General features: G+C 40.3%; 1 protein-coding gene and 1 pseudogene across 17 annotated transcripts in view; one reads left to right on the top strand and one right to left on the bottom strand.

The window, feature by feature from the left end:
• The window catches only part of LOC139360963 (thymosin beta-4-like), a 226,246-nt gene that overhangs the window by 189,853 nt on the left and 15,141 nt on the right, over window positions 1-21,252 (bottom strand). The window lies entirely within an intron of this gene.
• LOC105477523 (ribose-phosphate pyrophosphokinase 2 pseudogene) lies at window positions 7,285-8,498 on the top strand (annotated as a pseudogene).

The following is a 21,252-nucleotide window of genomic DNA, read 5'->3' as shown; positions in this document are numbered from 1 at the left end:
AGTTTTCCCAATACCATTTATTAAATAGGGAATCCTTTCTCCATTGCTTTTGTCATGTTTGTCAAAGATCAGATGGTTGTACATGTGTAGAATTATTTCTAAGGCCTCTGTTCTGTTCCATTGGTCTATATACCTGTTTTGGTACTAGTACCGTACTGTTTTGGTTACTGAAGACTTTTGTATAGTTTGAAGTCAGGTAGCATGATGCCTCCAACTTTGGTCTTTTTGCTGAGCACTATCGTGGCTATACCATCTCTTTTTTTGTTCCACATGAATGTTAAAGTAGTTTTTTCCAGTTCTGTGAAGAATGTCATTGATAGCTTGATTGAGATAGCATTGAATCTATAAATTACTTTGGGCAGTATGACCATTTTCATGATATTGATTCTTCCTATGCTAGAGGATGGAATGTTTTTCCATTTGTTTGTGTCCTCTCTTATTTCCTTGAGTATTGGTTTGTGTTTCTCCATGAAAAGATTCATCACATCCCTTGTAAGTTGGATTCCTAGGTATTTTATTTTCTTTGTAGGAATTGTGAATGGGAGTTCACTCATGATCTGGCTCCCTGTTTCTCTGTTACTGGTGTATAGGAATGCTTGTGATTTTTGCACATTGATTTTGTATCCTGAGACGTTGCTGAAGTTGCTTATCAGCTTAAAGAGATTTTGGGCTGAGAGATGGGGTTTTCTAAATATACAAACATGTCATCTGCAAACAGAGACAATTTGACTTCCTCTCTTCCTAACTGAATACCCTTGATTTCTTTCTCTTGCCTGATTGCCCTAGCCAGAACTTCCAACACTGTGTTGAATAGGAGTGGTGAGAGAGGGCATCCTTGTCTTCTGCCAGTTTTCAAAGGGATTGCTTCCAGTTTTCGCCCATTCAGTATGATATTGGCTGTGGGTTTGTCATAAATAGCTCTTATTATTTTAAGATACATTCCACAAATGCCTAGTTTTTATTCAGTGTTTAGCATGAAGGGCTGTTGAATTTTGTCGAAGGCCTTTTCTGCCTCCATTGAGATAATCACATGGTTTTTGTCATTGTTTCTGTTTATGTGATGGATTTCGTTAATTGATTTGCATATGTTGAACCAGTCTTGCATCCCAGGGATGAAGTTGACTTGATCATGGTGGGTAAGTTTTTTATGTGCTACTGGATCCAGTTTGCCAGTATTTTAGTGACAATTTTCACATCAATGTTCATCAGAGATATTGGCCTGAAATTTTCTTTTCTTTTGTTGTGTCTCTGCCAGATTTTGGCATCATGATGATGCTGGCCTCATAAAATGTGTTACGAACGATTCTCTCTTTTTCTGTTGTTTGGAATCGTTTCAGAAGGAATGGTACCAGCTCATCGTTATACGTCTGGTAGAATTTGGTGATGAATCTGTCTGGTCCCAAACTTCCTTTGGATAGTAGGCTATTTATTTCTGCCTCAATTTCAGAACTTGTTTTTCGTCTATTCAGGAATTCAACTTATTCGTGGTTTAGCCTTGGGAGAGTGTATGTATCCAGGAATTTATTCCTTTCTTCTAGATTTTCTAGTTTATTTGTATAGAGGTGATTACAGTATTCTCTGATGGTCATTTGTATTTCTGTGGGATTGGTGGTGATATGCCCTTTATCACTATTTGTTTTATCTATTTGATTCTTTCTCTAATATGCTTCTCATTTTACTTTGATATTTGAACCATATAGATGTGCTACATATTCTAAAAATTATAGTAATATGAAAATGGACAATTGCAACCTTCCATATGCAAAAGAAGAAAGGTTTTATTATTGTGTATATTAGAGACTGTTTTGAGAATATGCTCCATAGAAATCACTGGCTGTTTCCTGTTTTCCATAACAAACACATAGCCAGGACATCTTTAAACTTACTCTACTGGTGAATCATTATTCAGAAATGCAGTGTTAGCACTAGCTTCAAGAGACAGTTAGTTTAGGACATAAACAGCAAAGAGCAGTACCTGGGTAAAGACATTTTTTCCAGGTAGAAAGTGAAAACTGGCAAGATTTCTGAAACTCTCTACGTTTTTACTCCTTCGCTCTTTTAGTACAGGAAAGACATATTTGAGCAGAACAAGTGCTGTTGGTTTCAGATTTCCTGAAACCCAGGTACCTCACCAAAGACTTAATTCTAAACCCACTTCTTTGTGCAAGTGCCTTGTCCCTGCATTTTGTAGACACTCACCACTAATTCTCATAATTCTCATGACCAGAAATGTTTGATCTCCAAAATCAGAGTGGTCTTTAGGAGGAACTAACATGATGTCATCTATGTAAGGTGACCACACAATGCCAGGTAAAAAAGAAAACAGAATTAACTCATGAGCTACCATCCCATGGCAGACTGTAAGGCTGTGTTCCTCCCCAGTACCATATGACTGAGTTTAACCAGTAAAACATTAATACCGAGGTCTTTTTGCATGCCGTGGATCCATGCCCATTCTAACCTTTGAATCCAGTGAGATGAAACTGTACCTTGCAGCATAGAAGAGAAAGGCATATAACAAAAGCAGCCAACATGAGTCCATAGGCCTTAGATGGTTTTAAGCATCAGCCATGCACTTTTGACCACGCAGCTCTCCATGGACCCTATCTGCAAGCCGCCTCTTTAATATGTGTCATTTCTGCTCTGAGAACAGAGAAGCCACTAAGATTTACTTGCCAGTTACTATAATTAGTGTCCTACTCTTTGTCCTCAGTTTATCCCAGGCAGTTGAGCCCCCTTGCATTCTAAGTGGTTCCCCTGGAATGAACTCAAAGTGGCCTTTTTTTGAAGATTCCCAGATCAGTGGAAAGACTGAATTTTCACCTCTACTTCCTTCCCCCAAAGTTGGCAATTGTGGGTCAAGGGAAATTCTCTGTGCTTGGTATTATGGCCTTGGGTAGGAGTGATGCAGTATGAAATAACTCTTTCTGTTACCAGTCACAGCTTCTTCCAATTTTGTAAGCCTAGGAATTATCTTTGCTTCTTTCCAAAATTTTGATAAAAACAAGATAATTTTCTTGGATTTGAATTGTTTCTAGTTGTATTTTTGTGGGGACAGGATGCTGGTAGTTCTTCTAATATGTCTTTCCTCAACTATTTTTTTATAGCATGTACATGATAGTACAGTCAACATGAAAGCAGAACCTTAAAGATTTAAATACATAACTTTTTTGTGGTAGTTTTTTGTTTGTTTAACTGCAGCATTTGACACACATAAAGAATACTGCACTTCTGGCCGAGCTCGGTGGCTCACACCTGTTATCTCAGCACTTTGGAAGGCCAAGGCAGGCAGATCATGAGGTCATCACATAGCCTAGGTCAAGCAATCTGGAATTTCTCCCCAGGGATGCCTTATTTCTCAAACTTATTACTTTGATCAGTTACTAGGTGATACATCTTCATAAGTAGAAAGCAAAATCAGACTAAAGAGCAGACCACTCCAGGTTGGTATTTAGTCAAAGACTCATTAAGGATAAATTATATATGAGGCAATCATGGGTAGTGGCAACACAAGGTACATCTCTCCACTTACAATGCACATCTGACTAGTATTTTATACTACGAAAAGAAATGAAAAAGGAATGAAGTCTTATTACTTCTCTGCAGATAACAGACTGCGTACATACAGGAATGAATGTGGCTTTAGGGTTAAATCATTTAAGGTCCTTTTCACAGGCAGGCACTAGTAACTAAAACTGAAAACTAAATAAGTTTATTTTTGAGAAATACCGGCCGGGCGCGGTGGCTCACGCCTGTAATCTCAGCACTTTGGGAGGCCGAGGCGGGCGGATCACGAGGTCAGGAGATCGAGACCATCCTGGCTAACACGGTGAAACTCCGTCTCTACTAAAAAATACAAAAAATTAGCCGGGCGTGGTGGCGGGCGCCTGTAGTCCCAGCTACTCGGGAGGCTGAGGCGGGAGAATGGCTTGAACCCAGGAGGCGGAGCTTGCAGTGAGCTGAGATCCGGCCACTGCACTCCAGCCTGGGCGGCAGAGCGAGACTCCGTCTCACACACACACAAAAATAAAGAGAAATGCCTCAAGTTTCTATGCTGTTAACAATGTCTTTAGGAAGTCACTAAATAGGACTTAATTGAAAGAAAAAACCTATATTGCTTATACAATAAATAAATGCTATATAAGGAAACTTACCTATTTGAAAACATGGCTATATTAGATGTTTTATTTTCATTTCTAGATTCCAAAAATGCAAACATTAATTGTTCTAAGATAGTACTTTGACAGTCTGTACATTGATGTGTATGGACTAAATCAGAGTGAAGCCAATGTTACAAAAATTTAGCATTTCTAAGATACTTTGTATATCAGGCAATTTGGCACTTTCCCATAAGTAAAATACTTCTCATGTTTTGAAACTATATGAATATGGAAAAAAATGGCTTAAAAGCAGCGTCTGTGTATGACATTGTATGGTTAACCCGCTAGGATAACGTTTTCATCTACAGAATTGAATTTTCACTTTTAAGAGGTCTTACGTGGAACTAGGAATCCCTGCTTTGAGAAAGCCTGCATATATAACAGTCATTATCTCTTTGGTCTCTATACAGTTTAACTTAGATTTATTCTAGTTAAGCTATAAGTTCAACGTGTAGATTTGTTTTGCTTAAAGAATTTTTCTATCAAAAAAAAAAAAAAAAAGGAAAAAGAGGAAAAAAAGCACTGAGAGTGTGTTAAGCCATCTAGATGATTTCTTATATTACTCACGAGTTAAAGCAAATTTTGGGGTCTCCTACCATCTGGTCAACAGTCCTAAATATGTTTAGGGGGATGAAAACAGAATTCAGTTGCAGGCCACCATCTTGTAGATTATAGGGCTGTATGTGCATTCTTGCAGTAACACCTTAAAGGTCTGCTGCTGTCCTTCCCATGTGAAAGCAAACTGATCCTCTGAGCTTGTCGTTAGGCAATATTAAAAAAAGTAATCAGCAAAATCCAGTACTCTAAGTTCTTAGGTAATATTCTAAGTGTTGTAGCAAAGAAATATCTGACAAAGAACATGTATGAAAGGCATCACTTTAAAATTTTTCTGTAATCCATTTTCATTATCCACAAGCCATCTGGCATCTGTATCAGGCCATCCAGGGTTACTAAAGTTGCTTTGAACCAGTCATGCCATCCCCAGCTTTTACTACACCAGAATGTTCTCTTGTATTTCCTTGTGACTGTCTGGCAATCTATATTGCCTTCTAGTCACAATCCTTCAAAGGGAGGAAGTTAGCAGCTTCCTAGTTGCAGCTCCCAGTCTGCAAGGCTTCATAAGTTTTATGATCGCTTCTGTAGGAAATTCCTAGTTCCCCTGGGATCTGCTGTACTTCCTCTATATATTTCCACTGGGGTATCCCTCCTGGCAAGTCCTCCTTATTGGGCTATACTTTCCAACAGGAGCTAATAACCTAATCCCCTGACATGGGCGCCCAAGATGCTACTAAGTCTGTCCCAAGTGTTGTCATAGACAATATGGGTAGTTTTATTACCTTTTCTGCTTCTTATCCAGAAAGTTACATACCATGTACATCCCTATCCCATAACTTCAGCGGCCATGCAGAAATGGTCTCCCCAGGTTCCTGCTGAAACTCAGCAGTAATCTCCACTAGTTCAGATGGCATATGCTCCAGCATAGGCAACTGGCCTCTAGCATGTCCCTACTCAATATTCAGCTTATGCTGAATACGCATTGGGCCTCCTCCATTCTATCTTTCTCCATCTCATCTTCCAGTGTCACATCAGTCTCATTATCATCCTCAATTTCCAATGAGTTCTAGGTCTTTCCATCCCAATCTGTATGTGACACGATGGCACACATTTTCACCTTGGGGAGCTTTCTGTCCTGTGTCTTAATGTATATACATACCAACGGTTCTGATTTCTTTTTTTGTTTGTTTGTGTGTGTGTTTGTTTGAGATGGAGCCTTGCTCTGTTGTCCAGGCTGGAGTGCAGTGGTGCCATCTCAGCTCACTGCAGCCTCCACCTTGTCCTGGGTTTAAGCGAATAGCCTCAGCCTCCTGAATAGCCAAGACTATAGGCATGCACCACAACACCTGGCTAATTTTTGTATTTTTAGTAGAGACGGGATTTCAACATGTTGGTCAGGCTGGTCTCAAACTCCTGACTTCGCAATCCACCTGCCTTGGCCTCCCAAAGAGCTGGGATTACAGGCGCCAGCCACCATGCCAGGCCGAAAATTTCTGACTTCTTATCCTGATCTGAAAACTTACTGGCTAGCTTGGTGGCCAGCAGAATAGTGGACATTTACATATTCTTTTCTGATTTCAATTCCTACACCAGTTTTCTTACTTTTGCCTCTGCAGCTAACTACGTATCTGTTTCCCGTGGCACTTCTCATGACAGAGGCCTCCTAGACATATGCGTCGTCATTTTTATCTCTTCCTTACAGCCATGACCCATTTTTAGTTCCTCCAACAGAGTTATGAATCGCGGGGCATTTTTAGAATATCCTGTAGTCATGTAGATGCCCATGTGCCTCAAACATGGGACTCATTGGTCACTCTATTGACTAGGTCAGCTAACCCAAGATTTTCCCCAGGGATCCTTCATTCCCCAAGCCCATTTCATAAATTGACTACTGATTGGATCACCAGTTTTCCCAACAAAACTTCATGCTAGAACCAAGAATTGCCCTCCATAAATATTTCACTTAGCTGAACACTGAACATGACCAGTGAGACAGAAGAATCAGTGATAAATTTCTGATGTCTAGTTTGGGTAACTCCTTGAGCTGCCATTAATAGAGTGCAAGCTCAGACCAAAGAAGGAGGCAGAGAACTATAGTGGGTAGGTAGTAAAATATTTATTCACAGGGAATTTACACGAAATGCAAACTTGAGCAGCAGGAAGAAGATGCTAGCAGTACACACCTACCTAGTCTTTTGTACCATTAAACAAGAAAGGAAGAAAGTAAAGTAACTAATGGCATGTTAAATAATCTGGTTAATTGCTTAATATATTTTCTCTCTACTTACAGGGATGTTTTAGGTTCTCTACAATTTGTTCAATCTTCCTAATGGGGCTTGACGTTAGGAAGTATTCCTGGCAGCAGCAGTTGTCTTGGTGCCTATGTTCCTTCTGCTCATTGCATCCTACAACTCACTTCATGGTCACATACCCAGAATACATTCTCACTGTATAAACAGTGGGAGGAGGTATAGGAAACTACTAGAGTTTAAGCCACAATATGTCTAGAGATAATTTTACAGAAGATGAAGAGACAGTCAAGAATTTCAATCTGGAGCAGCAGCAGCCCCCCGCGTCGCTGTCGCTGTCGCCTCCGCCACCATCTCCGCCACCGCGCGCCCCTCGGAGTCCCGCGCCCTACCATGCCCAACATCGCGCTGTTCAGCGGCAGCTCGCATCAGGACCTGTCCCAGCGCGTGGCCGACCGTCTGGGCCTGGAGCTGGGCAAGGTGGTCACCAAGTTCAGCAACCAGGAGACCAGCGTGGAGACTGGTGAAAGTGTGAGAGGGGAAGATGTCTACATCATGCAGAGCGCTGCGCGGAAATGAACGACAACCAGATGGAGCTCCTTATCATGATCAATGCCTGCAAGATCGCGTCATCATCCAGGGTGACTGCCGTGATCCCGTGTTTCCCATATGCCCGACAAGACTAAAAGGACAAGAGTCATGCCCCAATTTCTGCAAAACTTGTGGCCAATATGCTGTCGGTGGCCGGAGCGGATCACATCATCACCATGGACCTGCATGCCTCTCAGATACAGGGATTCTTTGATATTCCTGTGGATAATTTGTATGCGGAGCCCGCAGTCCTGCAGTGGATTCGGGAAAACACTGCCGAGTGGAAGAACTGTATCATTGTTTCACCTGACGCAGGGGGAGCCAAAAGGGTCAGGTCAATTGCAGACAGGTTGAATGTGGAATTTGCTTTGATCTGCAAAGAGAGGAAGAAGGCGAATGAAGTGGACCGGATGGTCCTGGTGGGCGACATGAAGGGCCGCGTGGCCATCCTCGTGGATGACATGGCTGACACATGCGGCACCGTCTGCCATGCCGCGGACAAGCTGCTGTCAGCTGGAGCCACCAAAGTGTATGCTGTCCTTATCCATGGGATCTTGTCTGGACCAGCTATTTCCAGAATAAATAATGCTGCCTTTGAGGTTGTGGTCGTCACAAACACAATTCCGCAAGAGGACAAAATGAAACACTGCACCAAGATTCAGGTCACTGACATTTCCATGATCTTGGCCGAAGCAATCCGAAGGGCACACAATGGGGAATCCGTGTCCTACCTGTTCAGCCATGCCCCGCTATAAATCCAGAATGGGAAGTGCCCAGCAAGCCTACTCTGACTTCTGACTTGTTTTTGTTTTCTGGATGTTTAGCTGTAGGTACTCAGCAATGATAGGTTAATCACTGGCAAAAGCATCCGATCTTTGTATGTGCTAAGATTTATTGTTTCCCGTTCTAAAGCTCAAGATCATTTCTTTCCAGTTTTTGGGGAAATGGTGGTAGTTATTTGGTCTTTATGTGAACTGTCTTAAATGAGAAATGTTTTTGTCATTTTGATTTTTAACGGGTACAGGTGATCTCTTCCTTTGTTCTTTCAATACTTTGAGGCGACAACTTTCAAGTATATAATTTCATTGTGGAAGTCATAGTTTATATATTTCGAGGTTGCCAAAGGTGACTTCAGATTAAAGCCTTCTGTGTAAATATATATGATAATGCCTATGGACATTTGGGTAAAACCCTGTATAGAATTAATTAGCCTTTTACTTTGGAGTGAACCTTGGAAAATGTATAATTATCATACCATGAATTTTGAATTTTTCTTTTTTTTTTGATAACTCAGTTTCATATAAACCATCTTGGTTATTGTGCTTAATTTGGACCAAATTTTATTTAGCTTAATATGGACACTGACACATTTTGGGGGGTATACGTCAGACATATCAGAGCAGTGTAGTTCTGGATCATTTTTTAAATTACCTCTTCTAAAACACAACTGTCACTTACCTGAAATGCTGCATCCTAAAATTCCAAAATTATATTGAGCAATCGCCAAGGCCTAAAGCCAATTGACCTTTACAGGTAATCATTCCAGCTAACATTAAATTTAAAGCCTAAGAATGTATAGAGCTAGTTTTAAAATAATGATCTCAGATTTTTAAAATGGATATAGGAACCTGCATTGTCATTCTCTGAATTCAGAACTGATGGTTTCTATCATTATTTAGCCCCACCTTTGTATTTTAATGTCCTTCAGAATACTTTTATGAACCAATGAGACTGGACTTAGCCACACACAATGGAAATTCAGACCTTGACTATTTGGTTTTTCCAGTTCACAAAGGTGATGAAGACTGTCTTGGGAGCAACTTAATCCCAGAAGTTGTACATTTCTTGCTGCTCCTGGCGTGGAAACTTAAGTGAGACCACCAAATACATTGGTCCTGTCCAATTCTACTGAATGGGGGTGGACTTGGCACTTACCTGGCCAAAAACAGGAGCTAGAGAAATATGAATATACCAAAGTTGTTTAGCCTCCAACTTAAATTACGTTAGTCAACTCTTAGATATTCATATGATCACTTTTCTTTTTAGATACTATATCAACTAGATTCAGGAATATATCATTTGCAGTGCTTGTATTGGTTTAAAATATAAGATTTTAAGATCCTCTAACATTGTACTAAAAAATTTCAATAAAATCATTCTGACAGCTAAAAAAAAAAAAAAGGAATTTCAATCTGGGCTATAAAATAATGAGATCTGTTTTACAAACATTTTCTAAATTAGAGGATGAGTTGGAGAAGGCAGAGACTGAAGTCAGGGAGCTAAGTGTGATTGCTAAAGTCCAGAGAAAGTAAGAAAGAATGTGCACCAAGTAGTGGTACAGAAAAAGAGAGTGGCTAACCAATTGAATATGACCAGTGAAAGAGAAGAATCAATGATAAATTTTTTATCTTTGGGTAACCCTCTGAGCTGTGGTGTCTTAATTAAGATTGGAAATGAAGCAAGAGAGAAGGAAAACATTCATGGCAGGATGCTATTTTCAAAGTTCCCATGGAAGGCCAAGGAAAAATATCTGATGTGTTACAGAATATAGAAGTTCAGATTCATCAAGATGTCTGGGCTACAGATAGAGGCTGAAGAATCAGCAAGTTGAGGTGGTGGTTGAAGATATGGAGAGAATTAATGAATTAGGTGAACCAGTAGAAAATCCACTCAGAGAATTCAACAGAATAATAATAATCAGAGAAATCAGAGAAAAGCCAAAAATGTGATGGGAGAGAAGAATTTAGAAGGTTAGTGTTGTCAAAAGCTACAAAGAGGTCAAGTAAAGGAAGAAATTATGATGAGGAGAAACAAGATGTTGTTGCTCAAATAAAAGCTATGATAAGTGGAAAATTTTTAATTTACAGGTTGTACATATTTGTTTTAACTGTTACAGTAAACCCCTATGTTAGGGCCATCAATTCTCCCACTGTGCAAGTGACAAAAGTGTAGCCCATAAATGTTATGAAGATTATATTGCACAACTATTAGGGGCTTATGAAAAACAATTGATAAGTTGAGTGGTAGAAAGTATATCATTTATTTGTTGTCACTTGGAAGCCAAATGAAAACATTAAAAACAGGCTCTTAGAGCAGATTCAGGATTGTGTGTGAAGGACACACAATCGTCTTCACGGAACAAGAAGGGGAGAATTTAAAAATAAACTTAAGCGATTGATGAGAAGTTAAAGCTGGGCAGGAAAAGAAAATGTAATGAGAGCAGTACAGAAAATGTAATAAGAAAGAAGTTGGGGAATGAAGTTTTGACAAGCATGACTCCGACTCACAGTCAAAGAGACATTTTACATCACAGACAGTTTCTCTTTCTCTCTCTTTCCTTTCCTTCTCCTCCATGTATCTCTCTCTCTCTGACAGGAACACACACACATACAGAACTGAACACAAGCATCATTAACTAATATGTACCACAAAGGACAATCTAATAATTTGTATTATATTTCTTTTCAGTGATTTATTTTGTTTGGGATTTTTTTTAATTTTAAAAAAGCAGTTAGCAAGATATAACTTACATACTATATAATTTGACCATTCAAGTGCACAATTCAATGGTTCTAAGCATTTTCAGAGTTGTGCCCCCATCACCACCATCAATTTAAGACCTATTTCATTATCCCCCCACCAAACTGATCCCTTTAGCTTTCATCTCTGCTCCTCCCAGCTGACCACAGAGTCCTGCCAAAACACACAAATTCCATCAAACTTTTTTCTTAACAAGCCCTTGCAATTGCTTCATATCTTCCCCTTAAAAATAGTAAACTAAAAATTATGTTATTTATCCTAACTGACCTGCCAAGCCTCATTTTGTGCTCACTTATCTTCATTGTAGCCCTCAAGAGCAATGTTCTTTCAGTTACTGAGAAACAAGCTTTTTGTGTCCTCAGTTGTGACCATGTTGTCTGCATGAACGCCTTGTTCAATATTAGTTTATCAACCGAATTGATTGATAAGAGCATGGTTCCTTTAAATGATGCAGAAGAGGGGAAGAGAAGTGCTGGATAGAGGAGGGTATGGGCCTGGATAAGGCTCCACCCTCACAGAACGAGGTGAGGACAGGCACTTCTGCCTTCCCGCCTAAATATTGCATTTTCCAAGACCACCCTGGCCTGTCATGCCCCCATCCTGGGCCTACAAATACCGGACACAGTAGCAATATGGAGGCAGAAGGAGCTGGAAATCATGAGAAACACATCAGCAGAAACAGACACCAGTGGCTCTTGCCCAGAGCACACTGGCAGAAGAGCATGCCAACAGGTACTGGCAGGCTGGCAGCCATGGACAAGCAGAACAATGCACAATTTGGCTGGGTCAGTGGGAGAAGATCCCAGGACCCCTACCTGCCTGACAGGAGAAAACCATTTCCTTTCTGGCTCCCCTATCTGCTGAGAGCTACCTCCACGCAATAAAACCTTGCACTCATTCTCCAAGCCCCCATGTGATCCAATTCTTCCAATACACCAAGGCAAGAAACTCCAGGATACAGAAAGCCCTCTGTCATTGCAACAAGGTACAGAGTCTAATTGAGCTGATTACACGCCGCCTGTAGAAGGCAAACTAAAAGAGCACCCTATAACACACACCCACTGGGACTTCAGGAGCTGTAAACATTCACCCCCAAACACTGCCAACAGGTCAGAGACCCACAACCTGCCCGTCTGTATGCTCCCCTGGCGGTTTGAGCAGAACAGTGGGTACTGAAGAAGTGAGCCACACCCCCAGCACATGCCCTGCAGTGGGGAAATGGGAGCCTTTCCTGTTTCACTATTTCACAACCCTTTTTTAACTAATATTCCACGTCCCTAGAAAAGCCATTTCTAACCTACTTCCCATCTCGGTAAGACTCCCTTATTGTACTTTCTCATATCATCTTGTGTAATTTTCATTGCGGTAAAATACATATAAAATTTGTTATTGTAAACCATTTTATAATGTATCATTCAGTGGCTTAACTTCAAACTATTGTACAGCCTTCACTAGTCCATCTCCAGAATGTTTTATGTTTCCATATAAAACTACTCATGTATATAGTAACTCCCCATTACTTCTCACCCATCCTAACCTTTGATAACAACATGCTTCTATGTATTTGACTACTCTAGGAACATCATATAAATGGAATCACATAATATGTTTCTTTGCATGCTGGCCTATTTTACAGAGCATAATATCCGAAGGTTTGTCCATGTTGCAGCATGTTTCAGAAGTTTTTTAAAGGCTAACAATGGCCGGGCGCGGTGGCTCAAGCCTGTAATCCCAGCACTTTAGGAGGCCGAGACGGGCGGATCACGAGGTCAGGAGATTGAGACCATCCTGGCTAACACGGTGAAACCCCATCTCTACTAAAAAAAAAAAAAAAATACAAAAAACTAGCCGGGCGAGGTGGCGGGCGCCTGTAGTCCCAGCTACTTGGGAGGCTGAGGCAGGAGAATGGTCTAAACCCGGGAGGTGGAGCTTGCAGTGAGCTGAGATCCGGCCACTGCACCCCAGCCTGGGCGACAGAGCAAGACTCTGTCTCAAAAAAAAAAAAAAAAAAAAAGGCTAACAATATTCCATTGGATGGATAGACCGTATTTCTTTGACTCATCTATTGATGGGCATTTAGGTTTCCATCTTTTGGCTGTTGTTAATTGTGCTATGAACATACATGCACAAATATCTGTTTAAGCCCCTGATTTCAATGATTTTGTGTGTATGCTTGGAAACAAAATTATTGGATCATATCATAACTTAATGTTTACCATTCTGAGAAACTGTTATACTGTATTCCATTGTATTCATAAATCACATTTTCTTTATATATTTATCTACTGATACTTAGGTTTCTAAATCTTGGTTATTAAGAATAATGCTGCAATGAATATTAAGAGTGAAGATACCTCTGTGATGTACTGGAGTTGTTTCTTTTCGGTATATATCTAGTAGTGGGACTGTTGGACTACACAGTAGTTCAATTTTAGGTTTTTGAGGAACTCCCATGCTGTCTTCCATAATGGCTCTACTAACTTACATTCACACCAACAGTGTGCAAGGGTTGTCTTTTCTTCACATTCTAGTTAGCATTATCAATTTTTCTTTTTAATGATAGGCATTCTAACAGGTAGGGGTTAATATATCATTGTGGTTTTCATTTGTATTTCTCTGATGATTAGTGATGTTTAGCAAGTTCTCATTTACCTGTTGGCTAAACTGGCACTGGTTTTTAAAATTTTCTTACTCAGACTGTTCATTGTTAGTATACAAAAACATTATTTATTACATCTTTTATTTATTTATTTTTTGGAGACAGAGTCTTGCTGTGTCACCGAGGCTGCAGTGCAGTGGCTATATCTTGGCTCATTGCAGCCTCTGCCTCCTGGGCTCAAATGATCCTCTCAGCTCAGACTTCCAGGTAGTTGGGACCACAGGCACATATCACCACATCCAACTAATTTTTTGTGTTGTTTGTAGAGATGGTATTTTGTCATTTGGCCCAGTATGAAAATTTAGTCCATTTTCATATTGCTATAAAGAACATCCGAGATAGGGTAATTTATTAAGCAAAAAGGTTTAATTGACTCAGTTCCACATGGCTGGGGAGGCCTCAGTAAACTTACAATCATGGCAGAAGGCAAAGGGGAAGCAAGGACCTTTTTCATATGGTGGCAGAAGAGATATATGCAAACAGGAAATGTCAGATACTTATAAAAAGCATCAGATCTTTTGAGAACTCACTATCACAAAAGCAGCATGGGAGAAACCACCCCAATGATCCAATCACCTCCCTCTCTTGATACGTGAGGATTACAAATTGAGATGAAATTTGGGGGGAGACACAAAGCCAAGCCATATCACTTAGGATGGTCTTGAATTGCTGAACTCAAGCCATCCACCCACCTCTGCCTCCCAAAGTACTGAGATTACAGGCATGAGCCACCACACCCAAAAGAAACTAATTGTGTATACTAACTCTGTATTCTGTAAATTTGATAAATTGTTTAGTTCTGACATTTTAGGGAGTGGAATCTTTATACAGGGATTTCTACCTTAAGATTATGTTGTTTATGAAAAAAGAGTTTTACTTACTTCTTCATTTCTTACTTGAATGACAATTTCCTTTTCTTGACTAATTGCTCTAGCTAGAAATTCCAGTACGCATATTATGTTGAATAGAAGTGACAAAAGCAGAATTCCTTATCTCATTGTTTATCCTAGAAGAAAAGGTTTCAGTCTTTCATTATTGAGAATAATGTTAGTTATAGGATTTGTATATATGACCTTCATTATGTTGAGACAGTTCTCTTTTGTTCCAAATTTATAGTATGTTTTAGTCCTGAAAGGGTGCTGAATTCTCTAAAATCATTTTTCTGCATCAACTGAAACAATCACAAAGGAATAATTTTTTCTTTTCACTCTACTAATTTTTGGTATATTGAACCATCCTTCTATTCCAAGAATAAAACCGAGTTGTTTGTGCTGGGATTTAATGTGATAGTAAATGTGATTTGCCAACATTTTCTTGAGGGTTTCTGCAACAATCCTTACCACAAATATTGGCTTGTAGTTTTCTCATAGTATCTTGGTCTGGACTTAGTATAAGGGTAACATTACCTCATAATGTGAATTTGAAAGTCTTCCTTTTTTAATTTTTGGAAGCATTTCAAAAAGATTGATGTTAATATTATTTAAATATTTGGTAGAATTTGTCAGTGAAGCCCTTTGTTCCCAAACTTGTGGCCATGTATGCACATATGCATGTGCTTTTGTTTATTGACTCAATCTCCTTACTAATTTTAGGTATATTCAGAGTTTCTATTTCTTTAGGAATTATTCTTGGTAACATGTGTGTTTCTAGGAATTTGTCCATTTCTTCTGGGTTACCCAATTTGTGTGGATATAATTGTGTATAGCATTGTTTTATAATCTTTTCTTTCTATAAAATTGGTAGTAATGTCCTGTTTTCATTTGAGTTTTCTCTTCTTTTTTCTTAGACAATCCAGATAATGATTTTTCAACTTTTAAAAACTTTTTGAAGAAATATTTCATTTATTTTCTCTGTGGATTTTTTACTCTCTATTTTATTTATCATTGCACTAATTATATTTTTGTTTTTAATGCTTACAAGAACCAACTAACTGATTTCCTGACACTGTAAAGAAGCATGGGAGCAAGATGGCCGAATAGGAACAGCTCCAGTCTCCAACTCCCAGCGCGAGCGACACAGAAGACCGGTGATTTCTGCATTTTTAACTGAGGTACTGGGTTCATCTCACTAGGGAGTGCTGGACAATTGGTGCTGGTCAGCTGCTGCAGCCCCACCAGCGAGAGCTGAAGCAGGGCAAGGCATCGCCTCACCTGGGAAGCGCGAGGGGAAAGGGAATCCCTTTTCCTAGCCAGGGGAACTGAGACACACAACACCTGGAAAATTGGGTAACTCCCACCCCAATACTGCACTTTAAGCGAACAGGCACACCAGGAGATTATATCCCACACCTGGCCGGGAGGGTCCCACGTCCACGGAGCCTCCCTCATTGCTAGCACAGCAGTCTGCGATCTCGTGGCTAGGCACCAGCCAGGCTGGGGGAGGGGCGCCCGCCATTGCTGAGGCTTAAGTAGGTAAACAAAGCCACTGGGAAGCTCGAACTGGGTGGAGCTCACAGCAGCTCAAGGAAACCTGCCTGTCTCTGTAGACTCCACCTCTGGGGACAGGGCACAGTAAACAACAACAAAAGCAGCAGAAACCTCTGCAGACGCAAACGACTCTGTCTGACAGCTTTGAAGAGAGCAGTGGATCTCCCAACACAGAGATTGAGATCTGAGAAGGGACAGACTGCCTGCTCAAGTGGGTCCCTGCCCCCTGAGTAGCCTAACTGGGAGACATCCCCCACTAAGGGCAGTCTGACACCACACACCTCACAGGCTGGAGTACACCCCGGAGAGGAAGCCTCCAAAGCAAGAATCAGACAGGTACACTCGCTGTTCAGCAATATTCTATCTTCTGCTGCCTCTGCTGCTGACACCCAGGCAAACAGGCTCTGGAGTGGACCTCAAGCAATCTCCAACAGACCTACAGCTGAGGGTCCTGACTGTTAGAAGGAAAACTATCAAACAGGAAGGACACCTACACCAAAACCCCATCAGTACGTCACCATCATCATCAAAGACCAGAAGTAGATAAAACCACAAAGATGGGGAAAAAGCATGGCAGGAAAGCTGGAAATTCAAAAAATAAGAGCGCAGGCCGGGCGCGGTGGCTCAAGCCTGTAATCCCAGCACTTTGGGAGGCCGAGACGGGTGGATCACTAGGTCAGGAGATCGAGACCATCCTGGCTAACACGGTGAAACCCCGTCTCTACTAAAAAATACAAAAAACTAGCCGGACGAGGTGGTGGGCGCCTGTAGTCCCAGCTACTCAGGAGGCTGAGACAGGAGAATGGCCCAAACCCGGGAGGCGGAGCTTGCAGTGAGCTGAGATCCGGCCACTACACTCCAGCCTGGGCGACAGAGCGAGACTCCTTCTCAAAAAAAAAAAAAAAAAAAAAATAAGAGCGCATCTCCCCCGGCAAAGGAGCGCAGCTCATCGCCAGCAATGGATCAAAGCTTGACGGAGAATGACTTTGACCAGATGAGAGAAGAAGGCTTCAGTCCATCAAACTTCTCAGAGCTAAAGAAGGAATTACGTACCCAGCGCAAAGAAACTAAAAATCTTGAAAAAAAGTTGGAGGAATTGATGGCTAGAGTAATTAATGCAGAGAAGGTCATAAACGAAATGAAAGAGATGAAAACCATGACACGAGAAATACGTGACAAATGCACAAGCTTCAGTAACCGACTTGATCAACTGGAAGAAAGAGTATCAGTGATTGAGGATCAAATGAACGAAATGAAGCGAGAAGAGAAACCAAAAGAAAAAAGAACAAAAAGAAATGAACAAAGCCTGCAAGAAGTATGGGATTATGTAAAAAGACCAAATCTACGTCTGATTGGGGTGCCTGAAAGTGAGGGGGAAAATGGAACGAAGTTGGAAAACACTCTTCAGGATATCATCCAGGAGAACTTCCCCAACCTAGTAGGGCAGGCCAACATTCAAATCCAGGAAATACAGAGAACGCCACAAAGATACTCCTCGAGAAGAGCAACTCCAAGACACATGATTGCCAGATTCACCAAAGTTGAAATGAAGGAAAAAATCTTAAGGGCAGCCAGAGAGAAAGGTCGGGTTACACACAAAGGGAAGCCCATCAGACTAACAGCAGATGTCTCGGCAGAAACTCTGCAAGCCAGAAGAGAGTGGGGGCCAATATTCAACATTCTTAAAGAAAAGAATTTTAAACCCAGAATTTCATATCCAGCCAAACTAAGTTTCATAAGTGAAGGAGAAATAAAATCTTTTACAGATAAGCAAATGCTTAGAGATTTTGTCACCACTAGGCCTGCCTTACAAGAGACCCTGAAGGAAGCACTAAACATGGAAAGGAACAACCGGTACCAGCCATTGCAAAAACATGCCAAAATGTAAAGACCATTTAGGCTAGGAAGAAACTGCATCAACTAATGAGCAAAATGACCAGTTAATATCATAATGGCAGGATCAAGTTCACACATAACAATATGAACCTTAAATGTAAATGGACTAAATGCTCCAATTAAAAGACACAGACTGGCAAACTGGATAAAGAGTCAAGACCCATCAGTCTGCCGTATTCAAGAGACCCATCTCACACGCAGAGACATACATAGGCTCAAAATAAAGGGATGGAGGAAGATTTACCAAGCAAATGGAGAACAAAAAAAAGCAGGGGTTGCAATACTAGTCTCTGATAAAACAGACTTTAAACCATCAAAGATCAAAAGCGACAAAGAAGGCCATTACATAATGGTAAAAGGATCAATTCAACAGGAAGAGCTAACTATCCTAAATATATATGCACCCAATACAGGAGCACCCAGATTCATAAAACAAGTCCTTAGAGACTTACAAAGAGACTTAGACTCCCATACAATAATAATGGGAGACTTCAACACTCCACTGTCAACATTAGACAGATCAACGAGACAGAAAGTTAACAAGGATATCCAGGAATTGAACTCATCTCTGTAGCAAGCAGACCGAAAAGACATCTATAGAACTCTCCACCCCAAATCAACAGAATATACATTCTTCTCAGCACCACATCGCACTTATTCCAAAATGGACCACATAATTGGAAGTAAAGCACTCCTCAGCAAATGTACAAGAACAGAAATTGTAACAAACTGTCTCTCAGAGCACAGAGCAATCAAACTAGAACTCAGGACTAAGAAACTCAATCAAAACCACTCAACTACATGGAAACTGAACAACCTGCTCCTGAATGACTACTGGGTACATAATGAAATGAAGGCAGAAATAAAGATTTTCTTTGAAACCAATGAGAACAAAGATACAACATACTAGAATCTCTGGGACACATTTAAAGCAGTGTGTAGAGGGAAATTTATAGCACTGAATGCCCACAAGAGAAAGCAGGAAAGATCTAAAATTGACACTCTAACATCACAATTAAAAGAACTAGAGAAGCAAGAGCAAACACATTCAAAAGCTAGCAGAAGGCAAGAAATAACTAAGATCAGAGCAGAACTGAAGGAGATAAAGACACAAAAACCCTCCAAAAAAATCAGTGAATCCAGGAGGTGGGTTTTTTTTTTGAAAAGATCAACAAAAATGATACATCACTAGCAAGACTAATAAAGAAGAAAGGAGAGAAGAATCAAATAGATGCAATAAAAAATGATAAAGGGGATATCACCACCGACCCCACAGAAATACAAACTACCATCAGAGAATACTATAAACACCTCTACACAAATAAACTAGAAAATCTAGAAGAAATGGATAATTTCCTGGACACTTACACTCTTCCAAGACTAAACCAGGAAGAAGTTGAATCCCTGAATAAACCAATAGCAGGCTCTGAAATTGAGGCAATAATTAATAGCCTACCAACCAAAAAAAGTCCAGGACCAGATGGATTCACAGCTGAATTCTACCAGAGGTACAAGGAGGAGCTGGTACCATTCCTTCTGAAACTATTCCAGTCAATAGAAAAAGAGGGAATTCCCCCTAACTCATTTTATGAGGCCAACATAATCCTGATACCAAAGCCTGGCAGAGACACAACAAAAAAAGAGAATTTTAGACCAATATCCCTGATGAACATCGATGCAAAAATCCTCAATAAAACACTGGCAAACCGGATTCAGCAGCACATCAAAAAGCTTATCCACCATGATCAAGTGGGCTTCAACCCTGGGATGCAAGACTGGTTCAACATTTGCAAATCAATAAACATAATCCAGCATATAAACAGAACCAAAGACAAGAACCACATGATTATCTCAATAGACGCAGAAAAGGCTTTTGACAAAATTCAACAGCCCTTCGTGCTAAAAACGCTCAATAAATTCGGTATTGATGGAACATATCTCAAAATAATAAGAGCTATTTATGACAAACTCACAGCCAATATCATACTGAATGGGCAAAAACTGGAAAAATTCCCTTTGAAAACTGGCACAAGACAGGGATGCCCTCTCTCACCACTCCTATTCAATATAGTGTTGGAAGTTCTGGCTAGGGCAATCAGGCAAGAGAAAGAAATCAAGGGTATTCAGTTAGGAAAAGAAGAAGTTAAATTGTCCCTGTTTGCAGATGACATGATTGTATATTTACAAAATCCCATTGTCTCAGCCCAAAATCTCCTTAAGCTGATAAGCAACTTCAGCAAAGTCTCAGGATACAAAATTAATGTGCAAAAATCACAAGCATTCGTATACACACCAGTAACAGACAAACAGAGAGCCAAATCATGAATGAACTTCCATTCACAATTGCTTCAAAGAGAATAAAATACCTAGGAATCCAACTTACAAGGAATGTAAAGGACCTCTTCAAGGAGAACTACAAGCCACTGCTCAGTGAAATAGAAGAGGACACAAACAAATGGAAGAACATACCATGCTCATGGATAGGAAGAATCAATATCGTGAAAATGGCCATACTGCCCAACGTTATTTATAGATTCAATGCCATCCCCATCAAGCTACCAATGAGTTTCTTCACAGAATTGGAAAAAACTGCTTTAAAGTTCATATGGAACCAAAAAAGACCCCTCATTGCCAAGACAATCCTAAGTTAAAAGAACAAAGCTGGAGGCATCACGCTACCTGACTTCAAACTATACTACAAGGCTACAGTAACCAAAACAGCATGGTACTGGTACCAAAACAGAGATATAGACCAATGGAACAGAGCAGAGTCCTCAGAAATAATACCACACATCTACAGCCATCTGATTTTTGACAAACCTGAGAGAAACAAGAAATGGGGAAAGGATTCCCTATTTAATAAATGGTGCTGGGAAAATTGGCTAGCCATAAGTAGAAAGCTGAAACGGGATCCTTTCCTTACTCTTTATATGAAAATTAATTCAAGATGGATTAGAGACTTAAATGTTAGACCTAATACCATAAAAATCCTAGAAGAAAACCTAGGTAGTACCATTCAGGACATAGGTATGGGCAAAGACTTCATGTCTAAAACACCAAAAGCAATGGCAGCAAAAGCCAAAGTTGACAAATGGGATCTAACTAAACTAAAGAGCTTCTGCACAGCAAAAGAAACTACCATCAGAGTGAACAGGCAACCTCCAGAATGGGAGAAC

Source organism: Macaca nemestrina, chromosome Y (genome assembly GCF_043159975.1).
Source record: "Macaca nemestrina isolate mMacNem1 chromosome Y, mMacNem.hap1, whole genome shotgun sequence".
Taxonomy (NCBI): Eukaryota; Metazoa; Chordata; class Mammalia; order Primates; family Cercopithecidae; genus Macaca; species Macaca nemestrina.
Note: the sequence above shows the minus strand (reverse complement) of the source record. Positions and strands in the feature narration are given on the sequence as shown.